Genomic DNA, 19,806 nt, shown 5'->3' on the forward strand with positions numbered 1-19,806 from the left:
TTTTCTATTTTTTAAATAAAGAATAGTAAAAAAAATAAATAATATATATATATATAATAATAAAATAATAAAATAAATAAAAGTGAAGGGAATTGAAAACAAAATAAAAATAGAAAAATAAAAATAAAATAAGATAAAAGGACAAAATAAAACACAATAAAATAAGTAAGATAAGATGGAAAATAAATAATAAATAAAATAAAATAATACAAAAGAGTAATAATAATAAATAAAAATAAAAAACAATAATAATAACAATAATAATAATAAATAATAAATAAATATAAATCTGGATAGAAAAAAATGAAGTTGAAACAGAGCATATAACAACAAAGAGAAAAATAGTTTCAACATCCTCACCATGGAAAACTACGAAAGAAAGGAAAAGAGAAAGGAAAAATAACAGAAGAATTCAACAACGTTTGAAGAAGTTGGAACAAGAGTGGGAAGCCTATAAGGAATCCAAGCCAAAAGCATCACACACAAACATTCCCTCCATTCAAACCTAACATTCACAAGTCCGCAAATATTCTCCCAAGGAACTCATGTTTAACCTTCAACAAGAGTCACCGTCACCTCTTGAGCCATTGAAGAACGTGACCAGAATCAAAGATGTGTCGGTCAGAGAGATCCTCCAAGAACGTAGGGAGGCTATTGAAAGAGGAAAGTTGAAGGGTCGACAACTTTTCAGTCAACAACTTCCAAAGGTGAGAGTAGTGATCGTGAGGAAGATCAATGTCTTTTCGTAACTTCGATGATGAATCTAATGGAAGTGAAGGGGTACATGGTTATTGTACCCGCGATGAACTTTGTTCTTTGTCTTCCTCTTCGTCATCTTGTCTTGCCGGTGATGACGACAATGATAACCAAGTCATGGATAAATTGATCCATTGTATGGCAACGGTAAAAGACAGTGTTAGTGCTACGTATCGCAATAGAAGAACGAGGTATGTTGTTTTACTAGGTGAGGTTACTGTTATCTTGCTCATGATTGTCATGTGCATGTGTTGGCAAAGAATTTGGGTGGAAATGATTGCAATATGATCTTGGTTCCAACATGAGATGATTTCCATGTGCATGTGTATGATTTATAAATTGTTTAAGGATTATGATATAGTATTTTAGTGTGTAGACAGTCAAAATTATGTCTATGCATCTGCACAAATTTTTGTTTATAGAAGTTAATGATTTTTCTAGATAGGTGCATCTTTTTTGATGATTATTTATTGAATCCATAACAGAACGTACTACATTGTGCCATGTCTTAAGAAGACTTGCCATTAACTTCCAATAATAATTCCTTCATGTTCTATTCTAATATGGGAGGTGCATTACTAAGTAGATTGCCTATGAGTAGGTTGCCTAAGATCTGGTCAAAGGTTTCCACTAACTTATCCACAGGGTGTGTATGTGAAGCGATTTTATTAGTCGGTTGTTTTTCTATTTTTAATAAATGTGAGTCTATAGGATTCCTATTTTGTAGGCATTAGCTTAGTCACGTATGCTAGTCTAATGCTAGTTTGTTATCTTTTTGTACTTGCTATAAAGTAGCTTTTTGAAGCAATATACACACAGTTTTTGCACCAATTCTTTAATATACACTTTCAAACTGGTATCAGAGCTCTACAGGGCCTGATACAAAAGCTGCAGCTTACTTGTGAGAAGCAAAGTCTCAAAATGCAAAGCGAGAAGTTATCGACCAAAATACCTTACTTTGATGGTCAACACTATGACCATTGGAGTGAATTAATGGAGAATCTTCATTGTGCCAAGGGTCTTTGGAATGTGGTCAAAACTGGTGTCGAGGAGCCACAAGAGGGCACGACTCTAACTATTGAGCAAACAACAAAGTTGGAGAAATCTAGACTGAGGATCATAAGGTAAAGCATTACCTCTTCCAAGCCATTGATCGAACAGCCTTCGAGCAAATTCTTGATAGGAGTACCGATCAACGAACACTACAAGAAAAACCATTATTATCGACGATCAAAATCCGTCGGTAATGGCCAAAATCTGTCGCTAAATCAACATTACCGACGGATCATCGACGGTTAAAAATTTGTCAGTAAAATGCTTGTCTGTAAAATTTTACCGACGGAAATCATGTTTGTCGGTAATTATCGAAGGAAAAATCTGTCGGTAAATCTGTCGGTAATTATCGATGGAAAAATCTGTCGTTAATTACCGACCGAAATATCCGTCGGTAAATTTTTTACACTATTCATCTTCTTCCTCCTCCCTCTTTCAATTTTTTTTTCGTGGTTGTTGTCCCCGTCGCCGTCGTCGTCACCGTCGCTGCCGCCGCCGTCGTCTTCTTCTTTCTCTTTCTTCTTCTTCTTCTCCTTCTTCTCCTTCATCTTTTCCTTCTTCCTCTTCTTCTTCTCCTTCTTCCTCTCTTCTTCTTCTTCTCCTTCTTCTTCTCTTTCTCCTTCTTTTTCTTCTTCTTCTCCTTCTTCTTCTTCTCTTCTTCTTCTTCTTCTTCTCTTTCTTTTCTTCTTTCTTCTTCTCCTCGTCTCTTATAAGGTGAGATTTGGGCGGGAAAATTTCCGCTTCTTTTACCGACGGATAAATCCGTCGATAATTCAAATTTGGGCGGAAAATTTCCCGCTTCTTTTATCGACGGAAAAATTCGTCGGTAATTTTGTCGGTAAAAAAAAAATTGAATTATCGACGGATTTTACCGACAGATTTTTCTGTCGGTAAATGAAATTTTTTTACCGACGGAAATCCGTCGGTATTAAATTTGAGAATCCATCGGTAAAATCCGTCGATAATTCAAATTTACCGACAAAAGTATATCCGTCGGTAAAATTCCGTCGGTAATTTCAATTTTTTTTGTAGTGGAACAAATTAGCAAGAAGACAACATGGTTTCTAGATTCTGGTTGCTCTAATCACATTTGTGGTGATAAAAAGGCTTTCGTTGACTTGACGTATGAGGCTAAGCATTTTGTGAAATATGGAAATGATTCACATATGGTTTGGTTGGCATAGGAAGTATCAAATTAGTTTTCAATGGCACCACTTTTCTAATATGGGATGTATATTATGTACCAGAGCTTCAAAAAAACTTATTAAGCATTGGTCAGCTTCAGGAAAGGGGTCTCTCCATCCTTATACAGAAGGGAAAGTGCAACATCTATCACCTATCCAAAGGTTTGATTACCCACACAAATATGAGCAAAAATCGTATGTTCATTCTTCTTGATGAAAGTTGCGACACTTCTCCTCCCACTAACGAGTGTTTACATACTTCCTCCACTGACCTTACTTATCTCTGGCATAAAGGCTCGGTCACCTACACTACAAAGGTCTAAAGACTCTACAAACCTTAAACATGGTACATGATCTTCCAACACTTGATTCCTCGGATGTTGCATGTCTTGATTGCATCATTGGCAAACAGCATCGCAATCCAACTCCTAAGACAAGCAAGTAGCGTGCACACACTATCTTGGAGCTTATACATGCAGACATATGTGGACCTATAGAACCTGTTTCCCACAGTGGAAAACGGTATTTCTTAAGCCTCATTGATGATTATAGTCGTAAAGGGTGGGTGTATATGCTTTCTAAAAAATTTGAAGCTTTGGAGTGTTTCAAGTTATACAAAAGCCTAGTGGAAAAGGAAGCTGGAACGTCCATCAAATGTCTTTGAACCGATAGAGGAGGTGAGTTTAATTCTCTTGCATTCAAATCTTTTTGTGATGAAAATGGTATTAAGCGACAACTTACCACTGCCTACACGCCACATCAAAACGGAGTCGCTAAATGTAAGAACAGGACTGTTATGAACCTGGTGAGATGTATGCTCTCCGCAAAAGGAATTCCAAAAAAATTTTGGCCAGAAGCAGTAAATTGGGCATTTTATCTTCTAAACCGTTGTCCGACAAATGCCATGAAGAATATCACACCACAAGAAGCTTGGAGTGGAATCAGACCTTCAATCAAACACCTTCGCGTTTGGGGATGCTTAGCTCATGTACATATACTAGATGCCACACGAGGTAAACTTGATGATAAAAGTTTTCCTTGCATTTTACTAGGTGTTAGCAGTGAATTGAAAGGTTATCGCTTATTTGATCCTAAAACCAAGAGAATTGTGATTAGCAAAGATGTCTTGTTTGAAGAAGAAAAGAGTTGGAATTGGAGTACAAATTACAAAGAGTAGATAGAAACTGAATTGATGTGGGGTGATGATGAACTCTATAATGATAATAATGAGTAGCAATATAGTGACAAAAATGCTGAAGATGCACAAGAGGAAGACATGAAGCTCAAAAGTGGTGATGAAACAAATGAAAATCAAAGGAGAGAAAGAAGACAACCAACTTGGATGAGAGATTTTGTTAGTGGTGCAGGTTTAAGTGAAGAAGAAGAAAAAGTAGAAGGAATAGAGGGAGCAGCCTACATGGTCCAAAATGTCATGAGTGATGACCCGACTCTATTTGAAAAAGTTGTCCAACATGCCAAATGGAGGAAAGCGATGGATAATGAAATCCAATCGATTTAGAAGAATCAAACTTGGAAACTAATGAATCTACCTGATGGAGCCAAGACAATTGGAGTCAAGTAGATTTTCAAGACAAAATTGAATGAGCTGGGAGAAGTTGATAAGTACAAAGCAAGGTTAGTAGCTAAGGGTTACGCACAACAATATGGAATTGATTTCTCTGAAGTATTTGCTCTTGTTGCACGCATGGACCAATACGTCTACTTGTAGCTCTTGTAGCATGCAGAGGGTGGGATATCTTTCAACTTGATGTTAAATCTGCTTTCTTGCATGGGGAATTAAATGAAGATGTTTATGTGGAACAACCAAAGGGCTATGAAAAAAGGGGGAGGAGCACAAGGTCTACAAACTACATAAGGCTTTGTATGGTTTAAAATAAACACCTAGAGCTTGGTTTAGCCGTATAGAAGCACACTTCATGAATGATGGCTTTCAAAAATGTCCAAGTGAACAAACATTATTCATCAAAAAGGGTGCTAACCAGACCATACTAATTGTCAGTATCTATGTTGATGACTTGATTTATACAGGTAATGATGTGGGCATGATGACAAATTTCAAGAAGTGTATGATGCGGGCCTTTGATATGACTGATTTAGGGAAGATGAGGTTCTTTCTTGGCATAAAGGTCTTACAAAAACCCGAAGGCATATTTTTGTGTCAACAGAAATATGCCAATGATGTTATGAAAAGGTTTGCAATGTTTGAGAGCAAACCTATGAAGAGTCCAATTGTTCCAGGTAATAAAGTTAATAAAGATACTAACGGTGTAATGGTGGATGACACTCATTTCAAACAGATTGTAGGAAGCTTAATGTATCTGAATACTACTCGACCAAATATTATGTTCAGTGTGAGTTTAATTAGCAGGTACATGTCCAAACCAACTGAGCTACACCTACAAGTGGCCAAACGAATTCTACGGTATCTCAAAGGAACTGCAAGTTATGGAATTTTGTACAGAAAAGGAAGGGAAGAAAATCTGCTTGCGTTTACGGACTCTGACTATGCAGGAGATGAGGATGACTCTAAAAGTACATCTGGCTATGTATTTTTATTCAATTAAGGAGCAATGTCATGGATGTCCAAGAAACAACCAATTGTTACTCTTTCAAGTATCGAAGCAGAGTTTGTAGTTGCTGCTGCTAGTGCCTGTCAAGCAATATGGTTGAGAAGAATTATGAGATTTTTAACTCTCTCTCAAAAGAGCACTCTGATTATGTGTGATAACAGTTCAACTATTAAACTTTCAAAAAATCCGGTCATGCATGGTAGAAGCAAACATATCAGAGTGCGGTTTCATTTTTTGAGGGACCTTGTGAAAGATAGAGAAATTGAGTTGGAGTATTGTGGAACTCAGGAGTAAGTTGCAGATGTAATGACTAAATCTTTGAAATTGGAGGCTTTTCAAAAACCCAGAAACAAGATGGGAATGGTTGATCTCAGTGAAATAAACTAATTGCACCTGCAGTTGGTTTAAGGGAGGGAATGAAGCGGTTTTATTAGTGGGTTGTTTTTTTGTTTTAATAAATGCGAGTCTATAGGATTCCTATTTTGTAGGCATTAGCTTAGTCACGTATGCTAGTCTGATGTTAGTATGTTATCTTTTTTTACTTGCTATAAAGTAGCCTTTTTTGAAGCAATATACACACAGTTTTTGCATCTATACTTTAATATACACTTTTAGTATGTGTCCTTTCGTTGTGACCATGATCTGTTCATCGTCGTTCGAATGGCGTAGGATTTGTTTCTTAACATTGCACTCTCGATGAGCACACCTATAGTAACTTCTGAAACGAACAATAAATGTACTTAAGTATGCATAATCAAGACGAATTAGAAATATAAAAATCAAAATGCTAACCTTAGTTTATTGTATGGTTAGAATATTAGTATGTAGAATTAGAGATGTATAAATGGGTTTAACTCTAATTAAATGTTACTTATCAAAGATTCAATTAAGGTTAGGTTCAAAAAATGTTCAATTTTTTAATTGTGAACTAAATTGAATCTAATTCTCTTGTCTCACAAATTAAACGGATTTGAAACTAATAGACTCCAACTTATAATCTAATCATGTAGATAGACCATAAATTCTTGAAAGGACTAAAATATTTCATTAATAATATTTAAATAAATTGGATACTTTTATAATAATATTTAATAAAATAAATAAAATTATATCAGTATAAAAAATATAATTGACTCAATTTTAAATATAAAAAGTAAAACATTTAAATGATCCAATCCACTAACTTACAAATAAGTTAGGATAAATTACAAATTTTTTAACTCAAAGAAAAATAAATGAGGTTGAATAGACAATTTGTAATACAACTCTAATAAACCAACCTATAATATTATACTCCTCATTTTTAACACAACTAATAAACCAACCCATAATATTATACTCCCAGAATACATTAAAATGTTTATCATTCAGTACATACAAGGAAGAACACCAATATATAATTAAAAAATACACAAATCGGCCTGGAGATAACTTGTATAGAAAATGCAATATTCCACATTTTTATTACTCCTATTAAGTATATTCAACTTCTAAATTAAAAACAGCATCCTAAATTATTGCCTGTGAGATTTTTTCTTTTATATTTTTTAAATCCTATAAAGTTTCTTTTATATATAAAGTTTTATATATAATTTTGTTTTTTATAATGTATATATTGAAAAGTGAATAAAATTAAAAGTCATTAAAATTTAAATTTAACAAAAATAAATGCGAAAAAAAGAAATATATATATATATATATATATATATTGACATTTTTAGAAGTCTAAAATTTTATTTAAATGATTTTTGAATGTATTTTTTATTGGAAACTGACATCTAAAAATAATTTTAAAGGTGTGATTTATGTAATTTTATTTGAATGGTCAAAGAATATTTTTAGAATTTAAAAAATTTTAGAGGTGGGGAAGAAATCTTTAAAGATGCAAGATGAAAGCCCCTTAATGTTGTTACTCAAGCCACTAAATATGTGCAAACACACCGACCTCAATTGGGCTTTTACTTTTGCACCTCCACAATTTTTTCATACATCCCTCAAATATTTAAAACAGCAATTCTGCCCTTTTGAAAAGTGAAATTGGGATTACATATCCCAGAAACTTTCTGGAACAAGGCTTTTGGAATTGAGAACAAGATTTTTAGAACAAAATTTCGAAAACAGAATTTCCTGAATGAAATTTTCAGAAAAATGATTTTTGAAACAGAATTTCCAAATGTATTTCAGAATATGTTTTTTGAATGAGTTTTTCAGTGAGTTTTTTCCACATTTTCTCTCTTCTTCTTTCCTTGCAGCGTTCTCTTACTCTTTTTCTTTCTCTTCTGCAGCAGTGATGATGGTGACTATGATGGCAGGAATAGCAGCAACAGAGGTAATGCAGTGTAATGGTGAAGGATATTTGAGTCTTTTTCTCTTCTTGATGAAGGGTTCAGACAGCAATAGTCCTCCAGTTGTAAATTTTAAGACCCCACATTTGTACCATCGTTTTACTCTTTATGCTTTATTACGATCATATTAAAATTAAAATTAAAATTTAGTGTTATTTTTAAATACTAATAATGTGTTTGGGTAAGAATATTTACTTTTTATGCAGAAAGGATTGTGACGGTAGCACACACAAAAATGAAAAAAAAATTGATAAATTTTTTTGTTATAAAACTTTAGATGTTATATATTGATAATTTTTTGTAATAGTTAATTAATTAGGGTAAATATTGAATTTACTAAAATAAGAATTAAAATATTTGTTTTCAATATATTAAGAAAGAAAATACACAATAGCATTAATTTGGTTTGAAATTTGTTAACGTGTTGGTCTTTAATAATTATAAAAGAAAAAAATTAATATATAACAAATTTTAATATATATTAATATTATTATTTTTTATTTAATAAATCCATGAGATAATTATTAAATATTAAAGATCAAACAGAAGTTCAATTACTTTAAACAGTAACCAAAGTCAAACAAAATGAACATAGTTAAAGTTTTTCTACCAATAATATAATTTGTTGTCTTACTATATTAAAAATAAATTAATATGTACTAAATCAATTAATTATCCATCATAATATATTTTATTATTATTCACGTTTACATTTGAAAACTTTTATAATATTATATTATTAATATTTTATTAAAACATTATGATATTATATTCAAAATGAAAGTATTAATTTTTCCTAATATTCAAATAAGTAAAATAAATTAAATAAATAATAAAAAAATATTTATTAAGATTTTATAATATTTTTTTATCTTTAATTTAAAATTTATTTTAATCCTAATTTGATCGTCTCAACGACAACATTATCACCTGCATATCAATTTACACCGTAATCTCAAACAATATCATTATATAAAGGAGAGTGCTAATCACTATCCTAAGAACACTGATTAAGGAATAACTAATGCAAATTGGTTCCATCAATTTTTTCATTAAAAATTGAAATAATTAAGTACATTAATTAAAATAATATAAATGCATATAATATATTTTATAAAGATAAAAGTATCATTTTAAATTCTTAGATAATAATTTTATGATATAAAACAAGGACTTTGAAATTTTTAAGATCTCTACTTCAATTATTTTTTTGTAATTTTTTTAGATGTTTAACATTATTTTTTTGTTAATTTAAACTTTTTTATGTTTAATTATATTTAACTTTTAACAACACTAAAATATAGTTATTTTATTATTTAATTATATTTTTATTTTTATTGGTCAACATTAAATAAAATATTAAACACATATATAATTTTTATGAATATTTTTATTTTTTAAATAAAATAAAATTGTATTAATAATTATTAGATTATATTTTATTTAATATCACTGATTGTGTATTTTTGTAAAATTTAATATATATTAATTATTAAAGACACTTGTTAACATAATCTTTGCACAAAATAACGTCATTGAACACATGTTACCTGTGTATCATTAAATAATGCATTAATAACATTAAATAACATCATTAATAACATTAAATAAAGAATTAAGGACATTAAATGTTAGACTAGATACTTTCTAACTTTCTTTTTTTATCTATCTTTTTAAGTGCATCGTCCGTATATACAGTTCACATGAGTTAAAAATAATTTGTAGATTGCGTCACATCAACGTTAAGAAAGTTAATCTTAATTTTCTTCCATAAAATAAATCGTAAGAAACTCAATTCACAGATTTATATATTTTATAATATATAATCTATAACAATATATAAATATATATAAAAAATTATCTTTTTTCTTTATTTTTTAAATATATAAAAAGAATTTCTTCTTTTTATGTTCAATTTTATCTTTAATTATTATTTTAGAAATTAATTATTTTATAATTAATTTATATTTTGACATTTTTTAAATCTCTTTATGTTAGACTGTTATTTTAAAAAACTTTTTTTAATAATTATTTTATTTAACCACTATTTTTAAAATTTATTATATATATTTTAAAAATAAATATTATTGATCTTAACTCAAATTTTTATAAAAATTAAAAAAATGCGAATACACAAACATAATAGCATCTGTATTTTTACTAGTATACTTTAAGGAGAACAACAGTATCTTCTATTTCTAAGATATGTTGTTTGAAAAAGTAATTAAAATGGTTTTAAGTATTATTATTATTATTATTATAAATTTTAATAATATTATTCTAATTATTAGTAATATTATTATGATAAATTTCATTAAAAGTAATATTACAATTATTATTATTAGATATTATATTATTATAACAATAATTATTATATATATTATTAATGGTAATATTATTAATATTACTGTTATTATATTAGTATTATTAATATTATATATTACTATTATTTAATATATATTATAATTATTATATCATTACCGTTATTATTAAATTCTATTAGGAATATTATTATTGTAGGTATTATTTGTAATATTAATGTATAATATATTAACTAGAAAAATATTATTAAAAATTTTAACATTATTAGTAGTAGTAAAATTATTGATATTATTATTATTAGTATTATTAACAATATTAATATATAATATATTATTATTATTATTTTATATGATTGTTGTTATTATTAAATTAATACATATAGCGGTAAAAATAGTTATATAGTATTATTTGTAATATTAATATATAATATATTAATCTTTTTATATATCAAAATATGGGAAAAAATAACTTGAAAAAATATTATTATTTTATTAACTATAATATAGAAAATCAATACTTAAACTAATAATGAAATTATTAATATTGCTACTATTCTTAATATTATTATTATTATTATTATTATTATTATTATTATTATTATTACATATTGCTTTTATATATTATATATTATTATGATTATTATTATTATTATTGTTGTTATTATTAAATTTATTAATATTGTTAATAGTAATAACATTCCAAATATTATTAGTAATATTAATATATAATATATTATTATTATTATTATTATTATTATTATTAGTATGGGAAAGAAAAAATTTAAAAAAATATTATTATTATTAGTTATAATAAGCGAGAATTATTATTATATCATTATTTTTTTTATTATAATTATAATATTAATAATTATTATTAATATAATTATAGTTATTACTCTTACTCTTATGCTTACTAATATTATTACTCATATTATTAATATTTTTAATAATATATTATGTTAGTAATTATTATTATTATTATATTATTATAATGGTATTACTATTGTTAGTATTATTATTGTAGTATTTACATATACATTTTACATATACATTTTACTTTTATTTACTACAAAATTATATTTTAATTACTTTCATTTTAATTTGCTTTATTGTTGATTTATCTCTACATCTTAATAATTAGTTGAATTAAAAAAGTAAATACTACAATTAGTAAAATAATAATTAAAAAATTAATTTTTTATTATGAATAATCCTTTAAATTTAAAAATTAATAATTAGTATTAGTATTGATATTAATATAATAATAATAATATAATTATTATTGTTATATATTAATTTTATTATTATGAAAATTATTAGAAGTATTAGTTGTAATAATATTAATATTATTATTATTTTTGTTATTACTATTATTATTATTATTATTATTATTATTAATAACATTATTATTATTATTATGATTATTTATTCGTAGTAGTACTATTCTTATCATAAATAATATAATGTTATTACTATTATTTCAATTTGCTAAAAAATTATATTTTAATTATTTTCATTTTTATATTTGAATTGCGGTATTTAGATACACATCTTACTTTTATATACTATAGGATTATATTTTAATTACTTATATTTTTATTTGCTTTGTTGTTAATTTATCATTACATTTGAGTAATTAGTTGAAATAAAAAAGTAGTTACTAAAATTAGAAAAATAATAAAACTAAAATGTATTTTTTTATTATAAATAATCATTTAAATTTTAAAAACAATAATTAATATTAGTATTGATATTGATATTAATATTATTAATATTATTATTATTATTATTATATTTTGTATTTTTATTTTAAATAATATCAATATTATTATATTAATATCAATCTTATTGTTATTATTATTTTAATTGTAGTATTTAGATACATATTACGTACTACGAGATTATATTTTAATTACTTGCATTTTTATTTGTTTTGTTGTTGATTTATCTTTACATCGAGTAATTACTTAAATTCAAAAAAAGTAGTTACTAAAATTAGTAAAATAATAAAACTAAAAATTAATTTTTTATTATAAATAATCATTTAAATTTTAAAAAATAATAATTAAGATGATATAATTGTAAAAACAAAATAAGACATCATGTATCTTTTTATATATGAAGTCGTTGTATTAATATTATTATAATTATTTTTATCATTACAGTGTATTATTATTATTATTATAGTTAGACACACATCTTATTTTTATTTACTACAAGATTATATTCCAATTACTTACAATCTTTATTTGTTTTGTTGTTGATTTATCATTACATTTGAGTAATTAATTCAAAAAGATAGTTACGTAATATTACTTTTTGGCACCGGTTTTGGGCGAACCGAGGCCTATAGTACTCTTTGGCTTCGGGTGTTTGGTGAACTGAGGCATAAAACTTGGTTGAAATTGTAAAAATGTCACCGCGCCATTACATGCTTCAGTTCCTGGATAACCGAGGCATATAAGACGAGGTAAAAAGGAATTTCTGCACTAATGTAATAAACAAGTGTTAATATTATATTTATAAAACTAAATGTCAAGTTAACGAAATTAATTAATATTAACTATTATTTTTATTGAAGAATGTTTTTTACATATAAAAATACGTAATATTTAATAAAATAGTGTTAATATTATATTTATAAAACTGAATGTCACGTTAAAGAAATTAACTAATATTTTTATTGAAGACTGTTTTTTATATATAAATATGGAAGAACCAATTACTATTGTGTTGATATCTCAAAAGCATCCTAAAATTTGAAGGAAAAATCAGTGAGTTTTGATGGCAGAAAAAATGTCAAACAAGTTGGCTATCATCATGGTGTTCACAATCTTGGTCGTCTTAGCCATGGAACCTCATCATGTGGAATGCAAATTTATCACGCCAATGAACCCCTGTAAACCTTTTCGGTGCTTTACCCTCTGTCATGAAGTTAAGCAGGAATACTACAACGGTTTTTATTGTATGGAGAACTCAGAGGGTTCATTTTGCGTTTGTAATTGAATTAAAATCATTATCTAATATTTTGCTTTATTATAAAGCGTCAAACCATACTAGTTATTTCGAGGTTATATGAATAAAACATGGTTTAATTATATTTTAATTTTATTATTTATTTTGATTTTGATTTATTCTCATTATTCATAAAAAATGTTAAATAAAAATGTTAAGTTGTTTACTTTTTCTTCTATTCAGTATAATAATACCATATTTTCATATTTTTCTTTTTAATATTATAGGAAAAAAAGTTAGTCTTAGTACAAAGTTTTTTAATTTTGTTTAAATTTTATTAATGACTAAAGTAATTAAATACATATTTAGTGTTGAATAATTGTTTTGACTTTATAATTTGTTTTTATAAAATCCACGTTGGGAGGAAATGTCATTTTGTTTGAAACTACCCTAGGTCATTCTTCATTCTTCCCTCCTCAGTGGTTTTTCTTTCTTCTTTCTAGAACACCCTCACCGTTTGTTCTGCCATTGGTGCCACCACTTTGTGTTTGTGAAGGCAGATTACGCAAGGGTTTGATTAACGTTGCCTTTCTCCGTTGTCGTTGAAAACGCGAACACTTACGAATTGGGGAAAAACCTGAGGTTTGGCACCGTGGCAAAAGGTGGAATTGGTTGTTGTGCCCAGGTCATCGTTCCAGCGTTGAAGAAGTTGTGAGTTTTTATCGCATTTTCGAACAACCACTTCGGTAAGAAAAAACTACACATTATTTGCGAATGTCATCACGAAACTTGACCGCACCTCTGCACGTTGTGTATCCCACATTGGCATCTTTATTATTTATTTGATTGTTGGTGCATTTGTTATTTTTGAGTTTTTTGTTTGGGGTTTAAGGTTTTGTGCTAACCCCTATTTTGGTGTGTAAGAGTGTGGTGGATGTATGTCATTGTTTGGTGGTTCTTATGACAACCCTAGTTGATGACATGTACTATTGAAATTCATAATTTTAGAAAATGAACCACTTAACTTCACATTGATTAATCATCCACATTTTGATCATGGTCTGGGCTATAACATTCCTGGTTGTTTTTCAGCCCGAACTTGTAAGAACCCTTTTTCTTTTTCCAGCCCTAAAGGTTAGTGGGCTGCCTCTTAATGGGCCCAAGGGTTGGCCCAGTGCATATAAGTTCTAGGTCTGCCCTAAACCTAGGGTACCCTACATTTTCAGGACCTTTGCCCTTACCTTGAGCCGCAGCCGCCACACCTTCTGCTAGGGTTCGTTCTTCGTCTCGAACCAGTCCATCCCGAGAGCTCGACTAGTGATTCCCGCTCCACGTAAGTAACTCTAACCTACTGTACTTACCTTATGAGGTTTTACATTCGTTTCCACCGATTAAAATCCGAAAATCATTGTGTTCACCGCTGTTCCGCCAGTTCTTAGGTCCATCGCTCGAGCTACTGTGCTCCAAGGTTCCGCGTCGAAGTTTCGTTAGCTCTTTTCCAGGTACGGGAAGTTAGGGTTATGGTTTCGAGTCTCTTTTTGAATGGTTTGTGCGTTATTTGTTGAATGTATGGTGGGATCTGTCGTTTGGGTGTGTGAGAGTACCTTGCATGTGATGTTTGGCCGGAAATCATGGCCGTACAGTGAAGAACAGTGGCGAGACCTGTTAATCTCGCCCAAGCGAGTCCATCTCGCCTAGGCGAGATGAAACAGGGAGCTCGCCTAAGTTTTTTGCGCGAAACGTCGCCCGGGCGGCTCGCTCAATTTTTGAGCGAGCAGGCAACTCGCCCAAGCGAGAGGGATCTCGCTTAAGCGAGATCCCGTGTTGCCCATGCCCTTGTTTTTGGCGCTCTCGCTTAGGCGAGGGGGGAGGCTCGCCTGAGCGAGCACGTCTCGCCTGAGCGAGACCCCGCAGCCTGAGCGAGATGCTGGGCGAGACCGTGCTGTGTTTTGGTTGTTTAATGTTTCCCGAATGAACCATGTTGGCTGAGTATGATTATGTGATGATGGACATGTATATAATGGAGTATGAAATATATATTTGGCATGATTCATGAATTGTGGATGAATGGATTGGTATGAGACTTGGCATGAGAAATAAATGAATGGGTAGTTTGAAATTAAAGGAACATGGGGTTGTCATGAGATGAGACCCTAGACTCATGGGACGGTGATGATCAGAGGTATGGATTCAAAATGTGAGGCGTATGAGGAATAGATCTCATGGATGAGTATGAGGTTGTAAATATGTTTTCGATATTCTCCTAATGTTGTTTTATGAATGTTGGTCCGTGTCAGCGTGTAATTCCTTGGGGTCTCTCGGTGAGACCTCTGGGGTTGCGCTTCAGTGGTCGGGACGTAATTCCATGGCCCTTGCTAGTGGGTGTTCATGGTGGTGCCCCATCTGTATAACTAGGTAAGGATTCAAGGTAAGGTTGCATCCTGACACTCCGAGGAGCCAGTCAGTCTCAGTTAGAGCGGACTGACTCTTGTGGTGGGAGTAGCAGGAGGCCTGAAACTCACTAAGGGCTAACCTTGTGGTGGGAGAGATTTGATTCATTGCAACACTGGTAATACATGGCTCAGGATCGAGCAGCTCAGGTTCGAGCAGAGGTACCCACACAAGTGCAAGCATCCGCTGAATCCGACCAAGTTATACGTATCCGGATGAGTCGAGTCGAGTCGTAGTGTATTGGATGAAGAGTCATAACATGTTTGGTTGCTATGTGGATATGAGATGATGAAAATATGTTTGACTGCATGATTCATGTTGCTAGCTCTAGCTTACCCGTTTTGTTGCATGTTTGTGATGTATGTGGCTGTTCTTCTTGCGATGATCATCAACTTGGTTGATGGGAGCAGATGGGCGAGGTCTTCGTGGTCAGCAAGGGAGTGGTGATCCAGCAGCTTAGCCATCCGGGCTAGATTTCGAACGTCTTTCTTTCATGTTTCTTTAGGGCTATGGCCCCTGTATTTTGTTGTTACCGGATTTGTAAACTCTTAGTCAAACTGTTCATCCTGCTTTTTGTTGGCATCGTGGTGTGCCTGGTTTTGTAGGGGTGACGTTATGAACCCCAGGACTGCATTGTCGATTTATCTATGTGTGACGTGTCCTTTAATTTTACGTATTAAATTAAATGGGACGTTACAGAACTTGATTACCCTTTTCATAAATTGACATGCTGTTGATTGTTCTTGGTTAGAGTTAAAGTCTTGCAGTAGGCCATCCATTGATTAAGTGTGTTATTGGAGCTTTTAATTTGGAGAAAATGAATAAGTTAACTTTGCTCAAACAGTTTTAGCTTGTGCCTTTTCTAAAACATTATTGCTCCGCTTCTGCTTTAGCTTGTGCCTTTTCTAATTGTTGGTTTATTGCTTTAAGATTTATTGTCGAAATTCCCATCATGTGGTGAACTGACTATTGTTAATTCAGCTCACAGTTATGGTATTTTCAAATTATGATTTTAGGTAACACCTGGAGCGACCAGAGCGATGAGGTGTGACAGTGGAGTTGTATCGTGGAAGTTTCTGAAGCATTATGTTGACTCAGGGATGCTTGTTGATGAATTATTATTTTTTCGTATTTACTTAATTGATGCTTAATTTTTAATTGTATATTATTAGTGTATTTCCTTTTATTTGGCTTTATTGGAACAGTAACTCGAATTTTAATTAATTTGAATTTACTTGATCTAATTATCGTTTCTTAATTATTTCAGGTTTTGTTGTGAATTATTTTTGGACTTGGACACTTATTTTGTAAAGAGAAGAGTGTCACGTTAGTGCCACACTAACCCTATTTTCATGTAAGCATTTGGGTCAAAATGACAATTTTTTAATTTTGCAGTCCATAATGAATGTTTTATAATTTTGCTCATCAAAATGACATATTTGTAAATATGTAAATGTGTGGTGATGTTACACTTTTTTCACACCAGGAAGTTCTATTAACATAACATGGTCACGGTTTCTAAATGACCCCTTCATGATATGTAACATAAATTTGTTTAGATCATGGGTGACATCTTAGCTTACTTTATCAATTATATAAAAAAAATATTAACTTTTTTTAAAAGGTTCTAAAGTGTTTCTTATTATAGGAAATAAAATTCTTTACCTAGTTGCTTGGACAATGTGGGAATAAATTACACTAGATGTAATGTGTGTTTATGAGAAACATCTTCGTAAACACTAATTGTATTGTATTGATTGAAGTCTTACCCATGACTTCAAACACATAAAAGTTAACAATTGAAAATGAAAATAATTGTCCATAACTTGGTCGCTCATATCCCAAACAACATTGTTCATTTATAATGCTTATCAAAGTTTATGACAACAAAAACATTACAATTTCACAATGAAGAAAATATCTACATAGTAGTACAACATTTACAATAAGGTTTTCTTGATCATTAACAACAAGCTTCAGGTTTTCGTTCTCTTCGACAATATGTTGTACTCCCTTTCACCTCCATCTTGCCCACTTCCCTTGTCATAGCTCCATGGACCAAGTTACCCTTTTTGTGCCTTAGATTGATAACTACAACTACTCCTACCTCTGCCCTTCCCTATTGTTGATCAAGTCAAAATAACCATTAATATGAAAAAGAAAAAGGTTCCAAGAAAATAAGTATAAGCTACATACTTGCAAATTTAGAAAAAAACAACACTAAAAAATAATTTATTTTCTATATTTGAGCTGCTATAGCAACATCATCAAATATGGCTGACTATAATGATTTGAAATGTAAAAATCTACCTTGTGATTTCTTATAATTACACCGTTAAGTCGAATCCTCCCAAAATTCTTCAATTACTCCTCAATTTCAGAAATAAAGAGAGTAAGTGACAAATTTCTCACATAAACAAATTTGATTTTATATGAAGACATTTCCAATCAAATAAAATGTTACTAATAAATGAGTAGTTAGAAATAAAACCCCCAAACAAGCAAACAATGATTCTTTTAAGCAAATTAGAAATAAAACAAATATTTTGATGGGATTGTGTGTTTGGCCCCCACTATTCTGGTTCTTAATGCAAGTTTTGATGCATGCTTAATCCAAGAGATTTGGTAAGGTATGTCATACTTAGATAGGCATTATAAGAGACATTTGTGTGTCTAATCTTAAAGGATAGAGAAAGTAGTAGTCATTACAAATGCGAGTACTGAGTACTTTCCCAACAAGAGACATCTGAGTGAGGTTGCTTGGAAAATCTATTTAATCATTCTACATATTGGAATTATTAGTTGGTTGGTGTGCTTATGTTTTGCAAATTTTTTTCTTTGTTTCTATATTTTCACTTGTTTCTTTGTTATTATTATAAATTTCCAATTCTTAAATTTTTGTTTATATAAAAATTGGGATAATTTGTTTGTTGAAGTATATTTTGTGTTATTGTGAGTATAGGTATTGATGAAAATGAAGATAAGACACAAAGAAGCATATGGTATTGGTTCAACACGCGACCTACAGAAATGAAAAAAAAATGTCACACTAAATATAAGGCGTTGAGCTAAAAGAAGTTAGACAAGCGCTTGCTGGGAGGCAACCCAATATTTTTAATTTGTCTTAACATGCTTAATTATGAAATTCTCTCTGAACTTGTTCTAATCATGTCCTCAAAATATATGAATTGAATGTTTGGATGGTCAACTAAGTTAGAATATGTTTGAGTAATGATTTTCTTGTCTCATAATTGTGCATACAATTGAGATAACTTGTGGCATACATTGATTGTGAGATGGTTTGATATGTTTATATTTAGTCAGTCCTTGTTTAGTGTGAAAGTATCACCAGATTTTTGGATATTTGAGTAAGAAACATTTAAGTGTTGAAAGCATATAAGTGTTATCAACTTGAGAGTAGAGAGTTGTAAGGAAAGCAGTTATTTCCATGAAATTAATTTTTGCCCGATTCTTGTTAATATAATCACATAATTGGTTAGAAAGGATAAAGACATTTGTTTGATATGTTTAAGCTACTTAGCCAAATAGCCAACATTGATATATGTTAATTGTTTGTTACCTTTTTTAGCTTAATTGTTTCATTCTTTTATATAACACCCCCTTTGAGATGCCATGTGTAATTATTTTTTTTTTGCAAAACTTCCAGTCATAAAACTCTGCTACTATCTTATTAAATAGGAAATTCACAACTATTTTATTTCAAAAGTCCACGGTCCAAAAGTTCATCCAAATGAAACTTTATTATTCAAAATAACCTTCATTAAATTAACCAAACCAAATTAATTCATAACGAGAAAACTTAATACCAATTTCTTCCAAGTTCAAAAAAATCAAAACAACTAATCTATTACATTTTATTTAAAGGAACATTTTCAAATATCTCAAAACATCCAAAAGCTTCCCCACGAGCTCTTCACAACTAAGCTTCTCCAATTGTATCTACATCAACATCTACTCTCGTATAACACAAGTTATACAATCATCACAGATGGAAACTATAACCACAAACATGCAAGGGTGAGCTAACCCTATCAAACATCATTCCACAACATAATATTCACATATCACTCACCTTACATTATCACAACATATACATAAACTTAACAAAGTTAACAATCCATCACATGTC

General features: G+C 30.1%; 1 long non-coding RNA gene across 1 annotated transcript; it reads left to right on the top strand.

The window, feature by feature from the left end:
* The first annotated feature begins 13,634 nt into the window (after positions 1–13,634).
* Positions 13,635–18,998, top strand: LOC114171930. Its single transcript, XR_003601739.1, has 4 exons — positions 13,635–14,538; positions 14,638–14,707; positions 16,673–17,010; positions 18,619–18,998. It is a non-coding gene; the product is annotated as an uncharacterized LOC114171930 (long non-coding RNA).
* The last annotated feature ends 808 nt before the right edge of the window (positions 18,999–19,806 follow it).

This window comes from Vigna unguiculata, unplaced genomic scaffold (assembly GCF_004118075.2).
Source record: "Vigna unguiculata cultivar IT97K-499-35 unplaced genomic scaffold, ASM411807v1 contig_420, whole genome shotgun sequence".
Lineage (NCBI taxonomy): Eukaryota > Viridiplantae > Streptophyta > Magnoliopsida > Fabales > Fabaceae > Vigna > Vigna unguiculata.